A 16970-nucleotide genomic window follows, 5' to 3' on the forward strand; every position below is an offset into this window, starting at 1 on the left:
GGCTCATAGAGTGCAGAAGGCTCTGCATACGCTTGACCTCATCAGAGCATTGCGGATTTATATGTCCAGGACTGCCCCCTTCCGGAAGTCTGATTCCCTCTTCATTCTTCCGGAAGGCGGTCGCAAGGGCCTGCCGGCCTCCAAGGCTACCCTTGCCAGGTGGATCAAGTCCACCATACATGAGGCTTACCGACTCAACAGTTCCTCTCTTCCGGCCGGTATCACGCCCCACTCTACTCGGGAAGTAGGGGCCTCCTGGGCCATTCGGCACCAGGTTTCGGCACAACAAGTGTGCAAGGCGGCCACTTGAACTAACCTACACACATTTACAAAACACTACAGTGTTCATACCCAGTCCTCAGCGGACGCGAGCCTGGGTAGACTGGTTCTGCAGGCGGCAGTGCCCCAAGTTTAGGGTCCTGCTAGCACAATATTCGTCCATTGCTTCCCACCCAGGGACTGCTTTGGGACGTCCCATGGTTCTGTGTCCCCCAATGAGGCGACAGAGTAAAGGAGATTTTTGTGTACTCACCATAAAGCCTCTTTCTCTTAGCCCCTAATTGGGGGACACAGTTCCCACCCTGTTGCCCTTAATTGGCGGCTGTTACGGTTGGGTTCTCATATTGTTCTTTGAGCTTGTACATAGTAGCCTTCTTACAGGCATGGTTATGTTTCTTCTGTTATGTTCCTCCTAATGCTTTTGCACAATACTGGAGAAGGCGGACGCCATCCAGGGGTGTATTCTGCAGAGGAGGAGCCATAGCTAACCTTTTTCAGATTATGCATAGTGTCGCCTCCTAGCGGACAGCAGCATAACACCCATGATTCTGTGTCCCCCAATTAGAGGCTAAGAGAAAGAGATTTTAAGGTGAGTACACAAAAATCTCCTTTTTACACTTCGCTGATCTGTCACATCACAGATCGCTGTGACAGATCAGCGATCTGTCACAGGTAGTGCTGCAGGCTTCCTCATGCCGGTGCTTTGCAGGCATGAGGAAGCCACCTCCCTGCAGGCCCCCAAAGGTCCCCACCGCCATTTTGGATTCGGGGACCTGCAGGGAAGGAGGCCCCCGCAACAGCGCTGCACATTGCTCTGCTACGGGGGTCTCAGGAAGCACGGAGGGAGCCCCCTCCCTGCCGATGATTCCCTAAACCCACGGTACACTGCGATCGTGTTTGATCGCAGTGTGCCAGGGATTAACATGTCAGGACGGTCCGTGACCGCCCCTGACATAGTGCCGGGTGTCAGCTGTGATAATCAGCTGACACCTGGCCGCGATCAGCGGCGCTCACCATGTGAGCGCCGCTGATCGCTATGACGTACTATCCCGTCCATGAGCATAGGGGCCCAGGTCCCATGGGCGGGATAGTACGTCAGATGGCAAAAGGGGTTAAATGGCATCTGTCTGTAGGAAAAACCCTCCTAAGCCGTCTATATGGGCATGTAGGTCATAAAAAGTTGGACAAAATGATACCCCAATATCTGCGATCTGATGTCTTATTCCAGAGAATTCAACATTCTATTCAATATGTAGATGAGCTGTTAAGATCTATGTGCTGGATGTAGATCTCCCTGAGAATCTGCCTCCACACATTATTTTACATGAAAGGAGCGTTACCAGTGTGAGACATGTAATGACTGGCAGTCTGCTCTCCTGATATACATGTCTCACACTGGTAACACTGCCTTTCATTTAACATAAGCTCTGTAGTTAGATCAGGGAGATCTACGTCCGGCCCATAGATCTTAACAGCTCATTTACATATTCTAGAGAAATCCATGCTTTTCTTAATAAGGCATCAGATCGCAGACATCATGATATCATTTTACACAACTTTATATGACCTACATGTCCATACAGATGGCTTAGGCCTGTTTCACACATCCGTTTTTTCACACTTTGGCGGACGTCAAAAAACGGATGTGTGAAACAGGCCTTAGGAGGGGTTGATCCTACTGATGTAGTCTTTAAAAAGAATACCTAAGCTATTTTTTATTTTTTTTTTTTATTTTGTCCAGAATGGAAAGTTATGAAACTTTCCAAATATCTTCATTAAGGAATTTGTTTTTATTGCTGTTTAACAAAACAAAAAAAAACACCTGTAAATGGCGGCTTTTCCTCAGTCTCTCTGCCTGCCTTCAGCTACATTGCTATCAGAACGTATTCCTTTGGAGTACAGATGATGGCAGTGATGAGTATTGCCTGACTCCTGAGTGTTCTGCTTATCAGAACGATCTCCTGCAGCAGCCTCAGGGACTGAACATATTTTTTCGAGTACACCGATATCACTTGGTTAGCATCCGAGCATTCTAGGATATCACCTTATCCAAGCACGTTCGCTCATCACTAGTGCTGTCCCATCACTGCCATCATCTGTACTCCAAATGCGTGCACTCTGATATTAATGCAAATAGACTGGGCAAAATCCGGGGTTTAGAAGCAACTTGCATGTTTTTGTTTTTTTTTTACTGGAATGAAGACAAATCCCATAATAAAATAATTTGCAAGGTTTTATAATTTTTTTTGTTTTCTCCCCCAATGTGGACCTGTGCACTAGCACGTACACTAGTATTGGTCTATGTGCAGTCTGTTGCACAAACGAATCAAACATACATTTGTCTGAATTTAGGCTCGGGGTAAGTTCAGGCAATTATTTTTACAGTCTGTGTGCAGCCAGTATTATCCCATTATTATCTAAGGTCTGCATAATATAAAAACCTCCACCAAGAATGATGATGCATTTTAAAACCTTGACCAAGAACTTAGGCTACGTTCCCACGATGAGTTTTGGGTGAGTTTTTTTTAAATTTTTTTTATACAATGCTTCTTTTTGAAAAGAAGGCGCGTAATCTATTTTACTTAAAGGGAATCTGTCACCTCGTTTTTCCGCTATAAGCTGCGGCCACTGCCTTTCGGGGCTTATCTACAACATTCTATAATGCTGTAGATAAGCCCCTGATCTAACCTGGAAGATAAGGAAAACAAGTTTTATTATACTCACCCGGGGGCGGTCCAGTCCGATCCGATGGGTATCGCAGGTCCGGCGCCTTCCATCTTCTAGAGATGATGTCATCATCCTCCTTGCTTTGTGTCTTGGCTCCTGCGCAGGCGTACTGATCTGCCTTGTTGAGGGCAGATCAAAGTACTGCAGTGCGCAGGCACCGGGAAAGGTCAGAGAGGCTCAGCGCCTGCGCACTGCAGGAATATGCTCTGCCCTCAACAGGGCAGATCAGTATGCCTGCGCAGGAGCCGTGACACGAAACAAGGAGGATGATGACATTCACTGCATGAAGATGGAAGGCGCCGGACCTGCGACACCCATCGGATCGGACCAGACCGGTCCGCCCCCGGGTGAGTATAATAAAAGTTGTTTTCCTTATCTTCCAGGTTAGATCAGGGGCTTATCTACAGCATTATAGAATGTTGTAGATAATCCCCAAAAGGAAGTGGCCGCAGCTTATAGCGGAAAAATGAGGTGACAGGTTCCCTTTAATGGGTGCAGAAATAGCGCAGAAAATCTGCAATATCAAAAGCTCATCGTGGGAACGCGGCCTAACAGGTGTTTGCACGGACTTCTGTGAACACTTTCTTGGGTGCGTTTAGGAGAGTACACTTGCTCTGCTTCATTCTTGGATATATAATTACTAATTTTATTGTATTTTATTTTTTTTCAGCTCATTTTCATCATGTCATTGAACAGCTGAGGTTTCGGCAAGGTACCGTCCTGAGCATATTTCTGTCTGCTGGTATGTAATGTTCCATTTTCAGACTATGAATAGAATTTTATTTTTATCATTTTGTCTTGTTTTTTTTTTTTTTGGTTTTTTTCTTTGCTTAATTTGCACAATTGAGGCCATTTTATTTTTCTTGTAGCTTTTCAGTTTTCATACACTGCAGTGTTTGGAGCATACACCGCTTTTATCTTCATAAGAACAGGTGAGAACGTGTGGCGTTTAGTCCTGATACAGACTTTGTTTCATTGCCATTTTTTTAAATATTATCCCACAAGTAGTAATGGATTAAAACAAAACAAACAAACAAATAGAAATGTAAAAACTTTCAGTTATACTTTTCTTTTAAGCTATGTTCACATAAGGTCAGGAAAAACCAAGATGGAAACTCTTGATTTGTCAGACATGCGCCACCGTATCAGCGCTGTTGACAGTAAGGTTATGAAATTAAAAACTTGCCGCGAGTTAGTTCATTTTATTTATTTATTTTTTTTTTTTCTCCTGTTTTTTTTCCTGGGGAACATGTTTTAAAATATTTGCATTTTGGGAAGAATTTCAGCAGTGTTAGTAAAGATTTTAGGCACAGAATCCATGTTTACTTCCTGACAATGTGAACATGCTCCTAGGCTTCTCATAACTTCTTAGAAAACTGCTCCATAGCGCAAAGTGTGAACTGAGCCTTTGAAAAAAAAAAGTGTTTTTTGTTTTCTTATTTCTTATTGTAGTTTAATGTTAATTTGAGATTTATCATGCCATGGCTCGTGTGTGGTTGTTGTGTGTTGTTTTTTTTTTTTTTATAAGCTGGGGAAAATGACTGATACACTTTGCATGATATATTTGAGTGATGGGCAATAGTCTTTGTCCACTTTCACCCGGGAGCATGACATGAAGACCACATCTAATAATTGTCATTCGGTCACTTTGCAGCTTGGAAAACGAGGCCGGAGTGGGTCACACCGTGGCTTTGGCCATGACACAGGTCATGTAGCTAAAGATCACTTTGTGCCACTTCTACATCCCCGCATAATGTGAATGTAATGGAGGTTGTATTGCAAACCGCAAGGTGCTGTGACCTTGACAAGCAAATCACAAAAATTCAGACCGTTGGATTTGTTTTTGTGTCTTTGTATTCTCACTGCAATGCAATCACATTCACTTGTATTACTCTGCAAAGTCGTAGCAGCATATTGCGATCTTTGGGCTTGCAACCAACATTGCAGCCAAAGCTGCTGCATAGCCATACCCCAATGGTATATGCACACAGTGGTGTTTTTTGAACAGAAATTGAGCAGAAACTCCCCAAATCCTTTTAACCCCTTTAACCTCCTAGGTGGTTTGCATGTTCATGACCGGGCCAATTTTTACAATTCTGACCACTGTCCCTTTATGAGGTAATAACTCTGGAACGCTTCCATGGATCCCAGTGATTCTGACTCTGTTTTCTCGTGACATATTGTACTTCATGTTAGTGGTAACATTCATTCATATAACTTGCGTTTATTTGTGGAAAAAAAAAAACGGAAGTTTGGGGAAAACTTTGAAAATTTCGCAATTTTCAAAGTTTGCATTTTCATGTCTTTAAAACAGTGAAATATGTCACACAAAATAGCTAATAAATAACATTTCCCACATGTTTACTTTACATCAGCACAATTTTGGAACCAAAATTTTTTTTTTTTATAGGAAGTTATAAGGGTTAAAAGTTGACCAGCGATTTCTCATTTTTACAACACTATTTTCTTTTACAGACCACATCACATTTGAAGTCACTTTGAGGGGTCTATATGATAGAAAATACCCAAAAGTGACATCATTCTAAAAAGTGCACCCCTGAAGGTGCTCAAAACCACATTCAAGAAGTTTATTAACCCTTCAGGTGCTTCACGGGAATTTTTGGAATGATTAAAAAAAATGAACATTTAACTTTTTTTTCACAAAAAATTTACTTCTGATCCAATTTGTTTTATTTTTACCAAGGGTAACAGGAGAAATTGGACCCCAAAAGTTGTTGTGCAATTTGTCCTGAGTACGCTGATACACCATATATGCATGTAAACCACTGTTTGGGCGCACGGCAGAGCTCAGAAGGGAAGGAGCGCCTTTGACTTTTTCAACGCAAAATTGGCTGATATTGAGATCGGACGCCATGTCACGTTTGGACGGCCCCTGATGTGCCTAAACCGTGGAACCCCCCCAATTCTGACTCCAACTCTGACCCCAACACACCCCTAATCCCAACCCTAACTTTAGCCCCAACCCTAACCCTAATGGGAAAATGGAAATAAATACACTGTTCAAAAAAATAAAGGGAACACTAAAATACCACATCCTAGACATCACTGAATGAAATATTCCAGTTGCAAATCTTTATTCATTACATAGTCGAATGCGTTGAGAACAATAAATCATAAAAATGATCAATGTAAATCCAAATTAATATCCCATGGAGGTCTGAATTTGGAATGCTAATCAAAATCAAAGTGGAAAATCAAATTACAGATTGATCCAACTTCAGTGGAAATGCCTCAAGACAAGGAAAAGATGCTTAGTATTGTGTGTGGCCTCCACGTCCCTCTCAGTATTGTGTGTGGCCTCCATGTACCTGTATGACCTCCCTACAATGCCTGGGCATGGTCCTGATGAGGCGGCAGATGTTCTCTTGAGGGATCTCCTCCCAGACCTGGCCTAAAGCATCCTCCAACTCCTGGACAGTCTGTGGTGCATTGTGACCTTGGTGGATGGAGTGAAACATGATGTTCCAGATGTGCTCAAGATGTGCTCAATCGGATTCAGGTCTGGGGAATGGGCGGGCCAGTCCATAGCTTCAATGCCTTCATCTTGCAGGAACTGCTGACACACTCCAGCCACATGAGGTCTGGCATTGTCCTGCATTAGGAGGAACCCAGGGCCAACCGCACCAGCATATGGTCTCACAAAGGGTCTGAGGATTTTATCTCGGTACCTAATGGCAGTCAGGCTACCTCTGGCGAGCACATGGAAGGCTGTGCGGCCCTCCAAAGAAATGCTACCCCACACCATTACTGACCCACTGCCAAACCGGTCATGCTGAAGAATGTTGCAGGCAGCAGATCGCTCTCCATGGCATCTCCAGACTGTCACATCTGTCACATGTGCTCAGTGTGAACCTGCTTTCATCTGTGAAGAGAACAGGGCGCCAGTGGCGAATTTGCCAATCCTGGTGTTCTGTTATAAATGCCAAGCGTCCTGCACGGTGTTGGTCTGTGAGCACAAGCCCCATCTGTGGACGTCAGGCACTCAGACCATCCTCATGGAGTCGGTTTCTTACCGTTTGTGCAGAGACATGCACATTTGTGGCCTGCTGGAGGTCATTTTGCAGGGCTCTGGCAGTGCTCCTCCTGTTCCTCCTTGCACAAAGGCGGAGGTAGCGGTCCTGCTGCTGGGTTGTTGCCCTCCTACAGCCCCTTCCACGTCTCCTGGTGTACTAGCCTGTCTCCTGGTAGCGCCTCCAGCCTCTGGACACTACGCTCACAGACACAGCAAACCTTCTTGCCACAGCTCGCATTGATGTGCCATCCTGGATGAGCTGCACTACCTGAGCCACTTGTGTGGGTTGTAGAATCCGTCTCATGCTACCACGAGTGTGAAAGCACAACCAACATTCATGAGTGACCGAAACATCAGCCAGAAAGCATTGGTACTGAGATGTGGTCTGAGGTCCCCACCTGCAGAACCACTCCTTTATTGAGGGTGTCTTGATAATTGACAATAATTTCCATCTGTTGTCTATTCCATTTGCACAGCAGCATGTGAAATTGATTGTCAATCAGTGTTGCTTCCTAAGTGGACAGTTTGATTTCACAGAAGTTTGATTTACTTGGAGTTATATTCTGTTGTTTAAGTGTTGCCTTTATTTTTTTTGAGCAGTGTACATTTTTTTATTTTATTTTTCTCTAACTAATGGGGTGGTAAAGGGGGGTTTGATTTACTATTTATGGCGGGTTTTTATGTTTGGCATCTGTCACGCTAAAAGACGCTTTTTATTGCAAAAAATTAGTTTTTGCATCACCACATTTTGAGAGCTATAATTTTTCCATATTTTGCTCAGTCATGTGAGGTCTTATTTTTTTGCGGGACGAGTTGACATTTTTATTGGTATCATGTTCGGGCACGTGACATCTTTTGATCGCTTTTTATTCAGATTTTAGGGGAGCAGAATGAACAAAAACCAGCAATTCATGAATTTCTTGGGGGGGGGTGTTTATACCGTTCCGCGTGTGGAAAAATTGATAAAGCGGTTTTACTCTTTGGGTCAGTACGATTACAGCGATACCTCATTTATATCATTTTTTAATGTTTTGGTGCTTTTATATAACAAAAACTTTTATATAAAAAATAATAATTTTTGCATCGCTTTATTCTGCGAGCTATAACTTTTTTTTATTTTTTCCCTGATGGCGGCTTGTTTTTTGCGGGACAAGATGACGTTTTCAGCGGTACCATGTTTATTTATATCCGTCGTTTTGATCGAGTGTTATTCCACTTTTTGTTCGGCGGTATGATGATAAAGCATTGGTTTTTTGGGCTTTTTTTTTTTTAAATGGTTTTCACTAATGGGGTTAACTAGTGGTACATTATAGGTTGGGTCGTTACGGACGTGGGGATACCAATTATGTGTACTTATATGGTTAAGAGTTTTTTTGTATTCAAATACTGATTTATTGTTAAATAAATATATATTTTTTTTTAAATATTTTTACTATTATTTTAAAAGATTTTTTTTATTTAATTCTGACTTTTACACTTTGTCCCACTATGGGACACTTATTTTGTTCAGGCTGCTCGCTTATCTGCATGCTATAGAAGCTGTCAGCACTGCAGCTTCTGCGCACTGACAACAGAGACTTCCTGACATGCGCTGTGCATGACTGGAAGTCTCTCAGGCCTGGAGACCTGGATGTCATCATGACGTCATCGGGTCTTCATGTCAGCTATTGGGACCCCGCAACATGCCGTGGGGTCTCCGATCCAAAGGCAGAGGTGCTGTCACAGCTGACAGCCCCTCTGCCTGCTCCTGAAACACTGCGATCATGTTTGATCACAGTGTGCCGGGGGTAAAAGTGCAGGGAGCGGTCCGTGACACCTGACACCTGGCTCCCACAGCTGATACCTGGCACTATCAGTAGCGCTCCCCCCCGTGAGCGCGGCTGATCAATGATGACGTACTATCCCGGGAATAGTACGTCATCTGGCAGAAAGGGGTTAAAAAAGAAAAAAAAATTGGAGGTTGTGCTCATTTTCTGAAAACTTTGCAAAAATACTGTCTGCACATAGCTTTAAGATGCATGTGAATTGTGAGTTGCCTATAGTCAGGCTGCAATTTAGTGGTGTGTTTTTATTTTGTTTGTTTTTTTCAGGCAATTCACAGCTTTAAAATATTATATATATTACTGTCAAATTTAATCTCTCTTTTCTAAAAGACAGGAGTTATCACTTTCAGTCAAAAGATTTTAGTCTTGATTAACGTTGGGAAGTTTTCCAGGGGTCAGACTTGGGTTCTCTTTTAAAATCCATGGCCCAGATGAAAATGGCCAAATGCAGTGCTTGTTTGTTTCCAGAATAGTCTTTGCAACTGTACATATAAATCATAGAGGGTTTTAACCCCTTACATCAGACGTACTATTATGCCAATGTCAGTATCACCAGCTTTGATGAGGGCTCCGGCGGTGAGCCCACCTCAAAGACGGGACATGTCAGCTGTTTTAAACAGCTGACATGTTCTCGTAATAGCTGTAGGTGGAATTGCAATCCGCCCGCAGCTATTAACTAGTTAAATGCTGCTGTCACACTGACAGCGGCATTTAACAAGCGCATCCGGCCGGAAATACGCACACTGGATGACCTGCGTCACGTGATGGCGGGTCACCGATGTGTCGGCATAACAACCAAAAGTCTCCTTGAGACCTCTATGGTTGTTGATGCTGAATTACTGTGAGCACCACCATGTGGTCGGCGCTGATAGCAATGCAGTAAATCTGCTACCTATAGGCGATCTGAGCATCACTTCTATGTAGCAGAGCCGATCAAGTTGTGGCAGCTTCTAGCCTCCCATGGAGACTATTGAAGCATGCCAATAGTTAAAGAAAAATGTTTTTAAAAATATGGAAAAAAATGCAAAATATATAAAAGTTCAATTCACCCCCCCTTTCGCCCCATTCAAAATAAAACTAAAATCAAACCTACAGATATTTGATATCGCCGCGTTTAGAATCGCACGATCTATCAATAAATAAAGGATTAACCTGATCGCTAAATGGCGTAGCGAGAAAAAAATCAAGCCGCAAGTATTAAGGTTTTTTGGTCGCTGCGACATTGCATTAAAACGCAATAACAAGCGATCAAAAGTTTGTATCTGCACCAAAATGGTATAATTAAAAACGTCAGCTCGGCGCGCAAAAAAAAAAGCCCTCGCTTGACCCGAGATCACGAACAATGGAGATGCTACGGGTCTCGGAAAATGGCGCAATTTTTATTTATTTTTTTAGCAAACTTTGGAATTTTTTTTAACCCATTAGGCCTGTTTCACATTTCAGTTTTTTTGACGTCAGTCAAAATCCGCCAGGTTGTGAAAAAACGGATCTGTCTCTATTGTGGTACAAACAGATGCCACCGGATCCATTTTTGGACTGATCCGCTTTAGCAGCTAGAGACTGAAATTTAAAGTCTGGGAATGAGAGAGAGAGAATATTTTGGGTTAAATTTCCGGCAAGGAAATTCTTCCGGGCATGCTCAATGTAAAAAAAACAAAACAAAAAAAAAGCATATCCGTTGCCAGATTCCGTCAAATAACGGTTGGCAACGGATCCGCCGCCCTATCCGCTGTTTTAACGCAGACAAAAAAAGTTTCATTGTCTGTCCACTCAAGACAGCGGACGTCAAAAATATGGCGGATCCGTCAAAAAACGGATCCAACGGATGACCATCCGTCAAAATCCGCCGCTAGTGCAAGTCAATGGGAAAAAAACGGATCTGTCAAAAAAAATGGCGGATCCTTTTTCAAAACGGCGGATCTTGACTGACGTCAAACAACTGAAGTGTGAAAGAGGCCTTAGATAAAAAATAACCTAGACATGTTTGGTATATATGAAATCATAATGACTTGAAGAATCCTAATGGCAGGTTAGATTTGCAAACAATCAACAAACAAAAGTGGCTACCTGAAAGAGTATACACACCAGAAATTCAAAAACACATACAAATACCATAATTCAATAAATATAAAATAAATCATTACGAAAATTCATGCCATTCGGGAATTTTGTATCACGTTTTAAAATTCAAAAAGCTTCCCCTTATATTCAGCAATTTTTGCCTGTCACCTCCCCGTTCAGGGTTATTAACCCTTTCTAAAGCATAAAATGCAAATGAGCTAATATCGCCCTGGTGTGTTCTGACAAAATGTTTTACCGCTCCAGAATAAGCTGCGTTTTTTAATTCAATGTTCCTTAAATGTTCTGCTATCCTTTTCGTTATTTTTTGCATGGTGCAACCAATATATTGAATTATGATTCTCCAGGTCATTACAAATTCATAGACAGCAAACATGTCTAGGTCCTCATTAACCCTCAGACACTTTCAGACTCACTACACTCATCACTATCCCCAATCTCCTCTTCTTCCTGTCCTAATCTGGCTGTTCATCACTACAATGACACTCTTAGAAGCACCCTTGACCAAGTTGCTCCCCTCACCCTCAGAACCTCCAAGCACAGAGTAAAACAGCCCTGGCTCACATTGCAAACTAAACTTCTCCAGCGATGCTCTAGGAGTGCTGAACTCCTATGGAGAAAAACCCGCACACCAGAAGACTTCATCCACTTCAAATTTATGTTAAGAGCCTATAACGCTGCCCTTCACCTCGCCAAACAGACCTACTTCACCACCCTGATCTCACTAGCCAACTACCTCAAGAATCTTTTTGACACTTTTCACTCCCTCCTCAGGCCAAAAGCACAAGCTCCTGTCACAGACATTTGTGCTGATGACCTGGCCTCCCACTTTACAGAAAAAATCGATAATATTCGTCAGGAAATCTGCTCCCAACCACCAAGTGATGTGACTCCCATCCCTTCCTGCATCTCCCCTGGCTCACTTTCCACATTTGATCCCATCACAGAAGAAGAAGTCTCCAGACTCCTCTCTTCTTCTCGTCCGACTACATGCACTACTGATCCCATTCCTTCACATCTCCTCCAGTCTCTCTCCAGTCGTCACAACCCACCTAACTACAATCTTTAATATCTCCCTCTCCTCGGACATTTTCCCATCCTCCTTCAAACACGCCATTGTTACTCCATTACTAAAGAAACCCGCTCTCGACCCATCCTGCACAAACTACAGACCAGTCTCCAATCTCCCCTTCATCTCTAAACTTTTGGAGCGCCTTGTCTACTCCCGCCTTACCCGTTACCTCTCCACTCTCTCCCTTCTAGACCCTTCACAGTCTGGCTTCCGTCCCCTACATTCGAATGAAACTGCACTCATCAAAGTGACCAATGACCTTCTGACAGCAAAACGTAATGGTAACCACTCTCTGCTCATTCTTCTTGACCTATCTGCAGCTTTCGATACTGTTGACCACCATCTCCTACTCTCTAGGCTCCAGTCACTAGGCATTAAGGACACTGTTCTCTCCTGGTTCTCTTCCTATATCTCTGACCGCTCCTTCAGTGTTTTGTTCTCTGGCTCCACTTCATCTCCTCTTCCTCTTGCTGTCAGGGTGCCTCAGGGCTCAGTCCTTGGCCCCCTTCTCTTCTCTCTCTACACAGCCCCAATTGGACAGACCATCAGCAGATTTGGCTTTCAGTACCATCTTTATGCTGATGACACACAACTATACACGTCATTCCCCGACCTTACCCCCTCTGTACTACAGAACGCCAGTGACTGTCTGTCCGCAGTCTCCAATATCATGTCCACTCTCTATTTGAAACTCAATCTCTCCAAAACTGAACTACTTCTGCTTCCGCCGTCTACTAACCTCCCTAAATCTGACATTTCCCTCTCCGTGAGTGGCACCACAATAACACCCCGGCAGCAGGCGCGCTGTCTGGGTGTTATGTTTGACACCAATCTCTCCTTCACATCCCATATACAATCTCTTGCCCGCTCTTGCCGCTTACACCTAAAGAACATCTCTAGAATCTGCCCTTTTCTCACCATGGAAACGACAAAAACCCTCACTGTAGCATTGATCCACTCCCGGCTGGATTACTGCAACGCTCTATTAATTGGCCTCCCCGTCACTCAACTATCCCCTCTCCAGTCCATACTTAATGCAGCAGCCAGGGTTGTCCATCTGGATAATCGGTACTCGGACGTGTCCGCTCTTCGTCAGTCATTACACTGGCTGCCCATTCATTATAGGATCCAATTTAAACTACTTGTTCTCACCCACAAAGCTCTCCACGGTGCGGCACCCCCTACATCTCCTCCCTCATCTCTGTCTATCGGCCTAGCCGATCGCTGCGCTCTGCAAACGACTTTCGACTAACCTCTGCACTAATCCGTACCTCCCACTCACGACTCTAAGACTTCTCCCGTGCTGCTCCTATCCTCTGGAATACTCTACCCCAAGAAAGTAGGACTAAACAATTTGCACAGTTTTACGCGCTCCCTCAAAACACATTTGTTCAGAGCGGCTTATCACGTTCACTAATCAAAGTCATTCTATGTGTAAGGGTGCGTGTGTAGCCCATTCACTATCTCCATCCATCCTTCACTCCCTCTAGATGGCTGGACCATCATTGTAAATACACCATTGTAAATACACACCTGTACTCTGTATCTCCCTCACCTCATTGTAGATTGTAAGCTCTCACGAGCAGGGTCATCTTATTTTGTCTTATTTTGCTTTAATTATTGTATTGTTAACCTTGTTACTTATGACTTGTGTTTTAAAACTGTTAAACTGTAAAGCGCTGCGGAATATGTTGGCGCTATATAAATAAAGATTATTATAATTATTATGTAAGTGGTGAAAAAAAATTCCAAAGTTTCTAATAAAAATTGCGCCATCTTCCGAAACCCCTAGCGTCTCCATTTTTCATGATCTGGGGTTGGGTGAGGGTTTATTTTTTGCGTGCCAAGAAGTTGTTTTTAATCATACAACTTATGTGCAGATAGACTCTTTTGATCGTCTGTTATTGCATTTTAATGCAATGTCGCAGCGACCAAAAAAGCGTAATTCTGGCGTTTTGATTTTTTTCCTCGCTACGCCGTTTAACAGTCAGGTTAATTCTTTTTTTTATCGATAGATCGTGCGATTCTGAACGCGGCGATACCAAATATGTGTAATTTTTTTTTAAATGGGGAGAACGGGGTGTGATTTAAACTTTTATATATTTTTTTATTTTTTTCATATTTTTAAAAACTTTTTAAAATTTTTTTAGCATGCTTCACGGGAGGCAAGAAGCATCCACAACTCGATCGGCTCTGCTACATATAGAAGATAAGCAGATTGCCTCTATGTAGCAGAAATACTGCATTGCTATGAGCGCCGACTACCGGTTGATGCTCATAGCAATCAGGCAGCAAGAATCAGAGAGGTCTCTATGAGATCTCTGGTTGTTATGCCAACGCATTGCTGACCCCCGATCATGTGACGCACAGTGAATATTAAAAATGTAGAGTAGGACCCCCCACATGAGACTGCCTTGGCGGGGTGGCTCGATTTATTGATCAATATTTTGCTAAATGTCTCATTTTGAATACAGTTAGATGCTAATATGTGCATATGCACCTCATGTTATGCGTTCTGACCACCGGCAGCGCTGGCTTCTCTCTTTTTTTGGTATATGTGTATGTGTATACGGTGTATGTGTGTGTATACGGTATATGTATATATGTGTGTATGTATACAGTATGTGTATGTATATGGTGTGTGTTTTCTCCACACATACCACTTAGAAATAAAACTAAAAAGTTCTATCTTCGTCTCATCAGACCAGAGAAACTTATTTCTCATAGTCTGGGAGTCCTTCATGTGTTTTTTTTTTTTTTTTTTTTTAGCAAACTCTATGCAGACTTTCATATGTCTTGCACTGAGGAGAGGCTTCCATCAGGCCATTCTGCCATAAAGGCAGGGTCGGACCTACCGCCTGTGCAGCCGTTCATTGCAGGGCCCCAAGGGGACAGGGGGCCCCTCCAGCCTCCAGCACCGCATGGCTAATTATTCAATGCAAATTAGCCATGTGGAGCGCCAGAGCCAGTAAGGAGAGGAGAGCAGCCCTGAGGGCTAAGGTGAGATCATCAGCCAGCAAGTGCGGACACTGTGACTGGAGAGTGGAGTGGACAGTGTGGATCCTCTTGGTCTGGGACTCTGGCCTGCCCTGCCTGCTCCAGGTAAGAGTACCAGAGCTGAGCAGAACTGAAGGACTGGGACCGAGGAGGCAGGCATGAATTTGGGGGGCTCCTGGGGTGGGGGAGAACTGAAGCATGGCAGGCATGATTTTAGGGGGCTCCGTCCTGGGGGAGAACTGAAGCATGATGGCCTGGCTGCGCATGAATGGGGGGGCCCCTGGCCTGGGGAAAATCATGGCCTTGGCTGCTCACGAATGGTGGGGCCCCTGGGGAGAAGCATGGCTGCTCATGAATGGGGGGGCCCCTGGTGGAGATGCTTGGCTGCTCATGAATGGGGGGCCCAATAGTGTGGTATTATCACCCCCATCATTCCTGCTTTGCACAATAGTGACGTATAATCATCACAGCCATCATTGCTGCTTTGCACAATAGTGCGGTATAATCATCACACCCATCATTGCTGCTTTGCACAATAGTGTGGTATAATCACCCCATCATTGCTGGTTTGCACAATAGTGCCGTATAATCATCACCCTGGTCATTGCTGGTTTGTACAATAGTGTGGTGTAATCATGACCACCATCATTGCTGCATGGCACAATAGTGCAGTAAAATCATCACACCCATCATTGCTGCTTTGCACAATAGTGTGTTATAATCATGACCCCCATCATTGCTGCATGGCACAATAGTGCAGTATTATCATCACCCCCATCATTGCTGCTTTGCACAATAGTGCGGTATAATCATGACCCCCATCATTACTGCATGGCACTATAGTGCGGTCTAATCATCACCCCCATCATTGCTGCTTTGCACAATAGCGCGTTATAATAATCACCCTCATCATTGCTGCTTTGCACAATAGTGCGGTATAATCATCACAGCCATCATTGCTGCTTTGCACAATAGTGCCGTATAATCATCACCCTGGTCATTGCTGGTTTGTACAATAGTGTGGTGTAATCATGACCACCATCATTGCTGCATGGCACAATAGTGCAGTAAAATCATCACACCCATCATTGCTGCTTTGCACAATAGTGCGGTATAATCACAGCCATCATTGCTGCTTTGCACAATAGTGCGGTATAATCATGACCCCCATCATTACTGCATGGCACTATAGTGCGGTCTAATCATCACCCCCATCATTGCTGCTTTGCACAATAGCGCGTTATAATAATCACCCTCATCATTGCTGCTTTGCACAATAGTGCGGTATAATCATCACAGCCATCATTGCTGCTTTGCACAATAGTGCAGTATAATCATCACCCCCAGCTTTGCCACCTGGCATTACAGTGCCATGTAATCAAGACTCCCATCATTGCTGCATGGCACAATAGTGCGGTATAATCATCACCCCCATTATTGCTGCTTTGCACAATAGTGCGGTATAATCAGCACCCCCATCATTGCTGCTTTGCACAATAGTGAAGTACAATCATCACCCCCATCATTGCTGCTTTGCACAATTGCGCGGTCTAATCATCACCCCCAGCATTGCCACCTGGCATTATAGTGCTGTATTATCATCACCCCAAGCATTGCCGCCTGGTACTATAGTTCCGTATTATCATAACCCCTAGTATTGCCACCTGGCACTACAGTGCCATATTATCATCACCCCAAGCATTGCCGCCTGGCACTATAGTGCCGTATTATCATCACCCCCAGCATTGCCGCCTAGCACTACAGTGCCGTATTATCATTACCCCCAGCATTGGTGCCTGGCACTATAGTGCCGTATTATCATCACCCCCAGCATTGGTGCCTGGCACTATAGTGCCGTATTATCACCCCCAGCATTGCCGCCTGGCACTACAGTGCCATATTATCATCACCCCAAGCATTGCCGCCTGGCACTATAGTGCCGTATTATCATTACCCCCAG

At 43.9% G+C, this 16970-nt stretch overlaps 1 pseudogene; it reads left to right on the forward strand.

Annotated features, from left to right (window-relative positions):
- LOC141092348 (CAAX prenyl protease 2-like) overlaps positions 1–6418 on the forward strand; it is a 97206-nt pseudogene extending 90788 nt beyond the window's left edge.
- The last annotated feature ends 10552 nt before the right edge of the window (positions 6419–16970 follow it).

This window comes from Dendrobates tinctorius, unplaced genomic scaffold, assembly GCF_039654945.1.
Source record: "Dendrobates tinctorius isolate UK_male_01 unplaced genomic scaffold, ASM3965494v1 ptg000059l, whole genome shotgun sequence".
Taxonomy (NCBI): domain Eukaryota; kingdom Metazoa; phylum Chordata; class Amphibia; order Anura; family Dendrobatidae; genus Dendrobates; species Dendrobates tinctorius.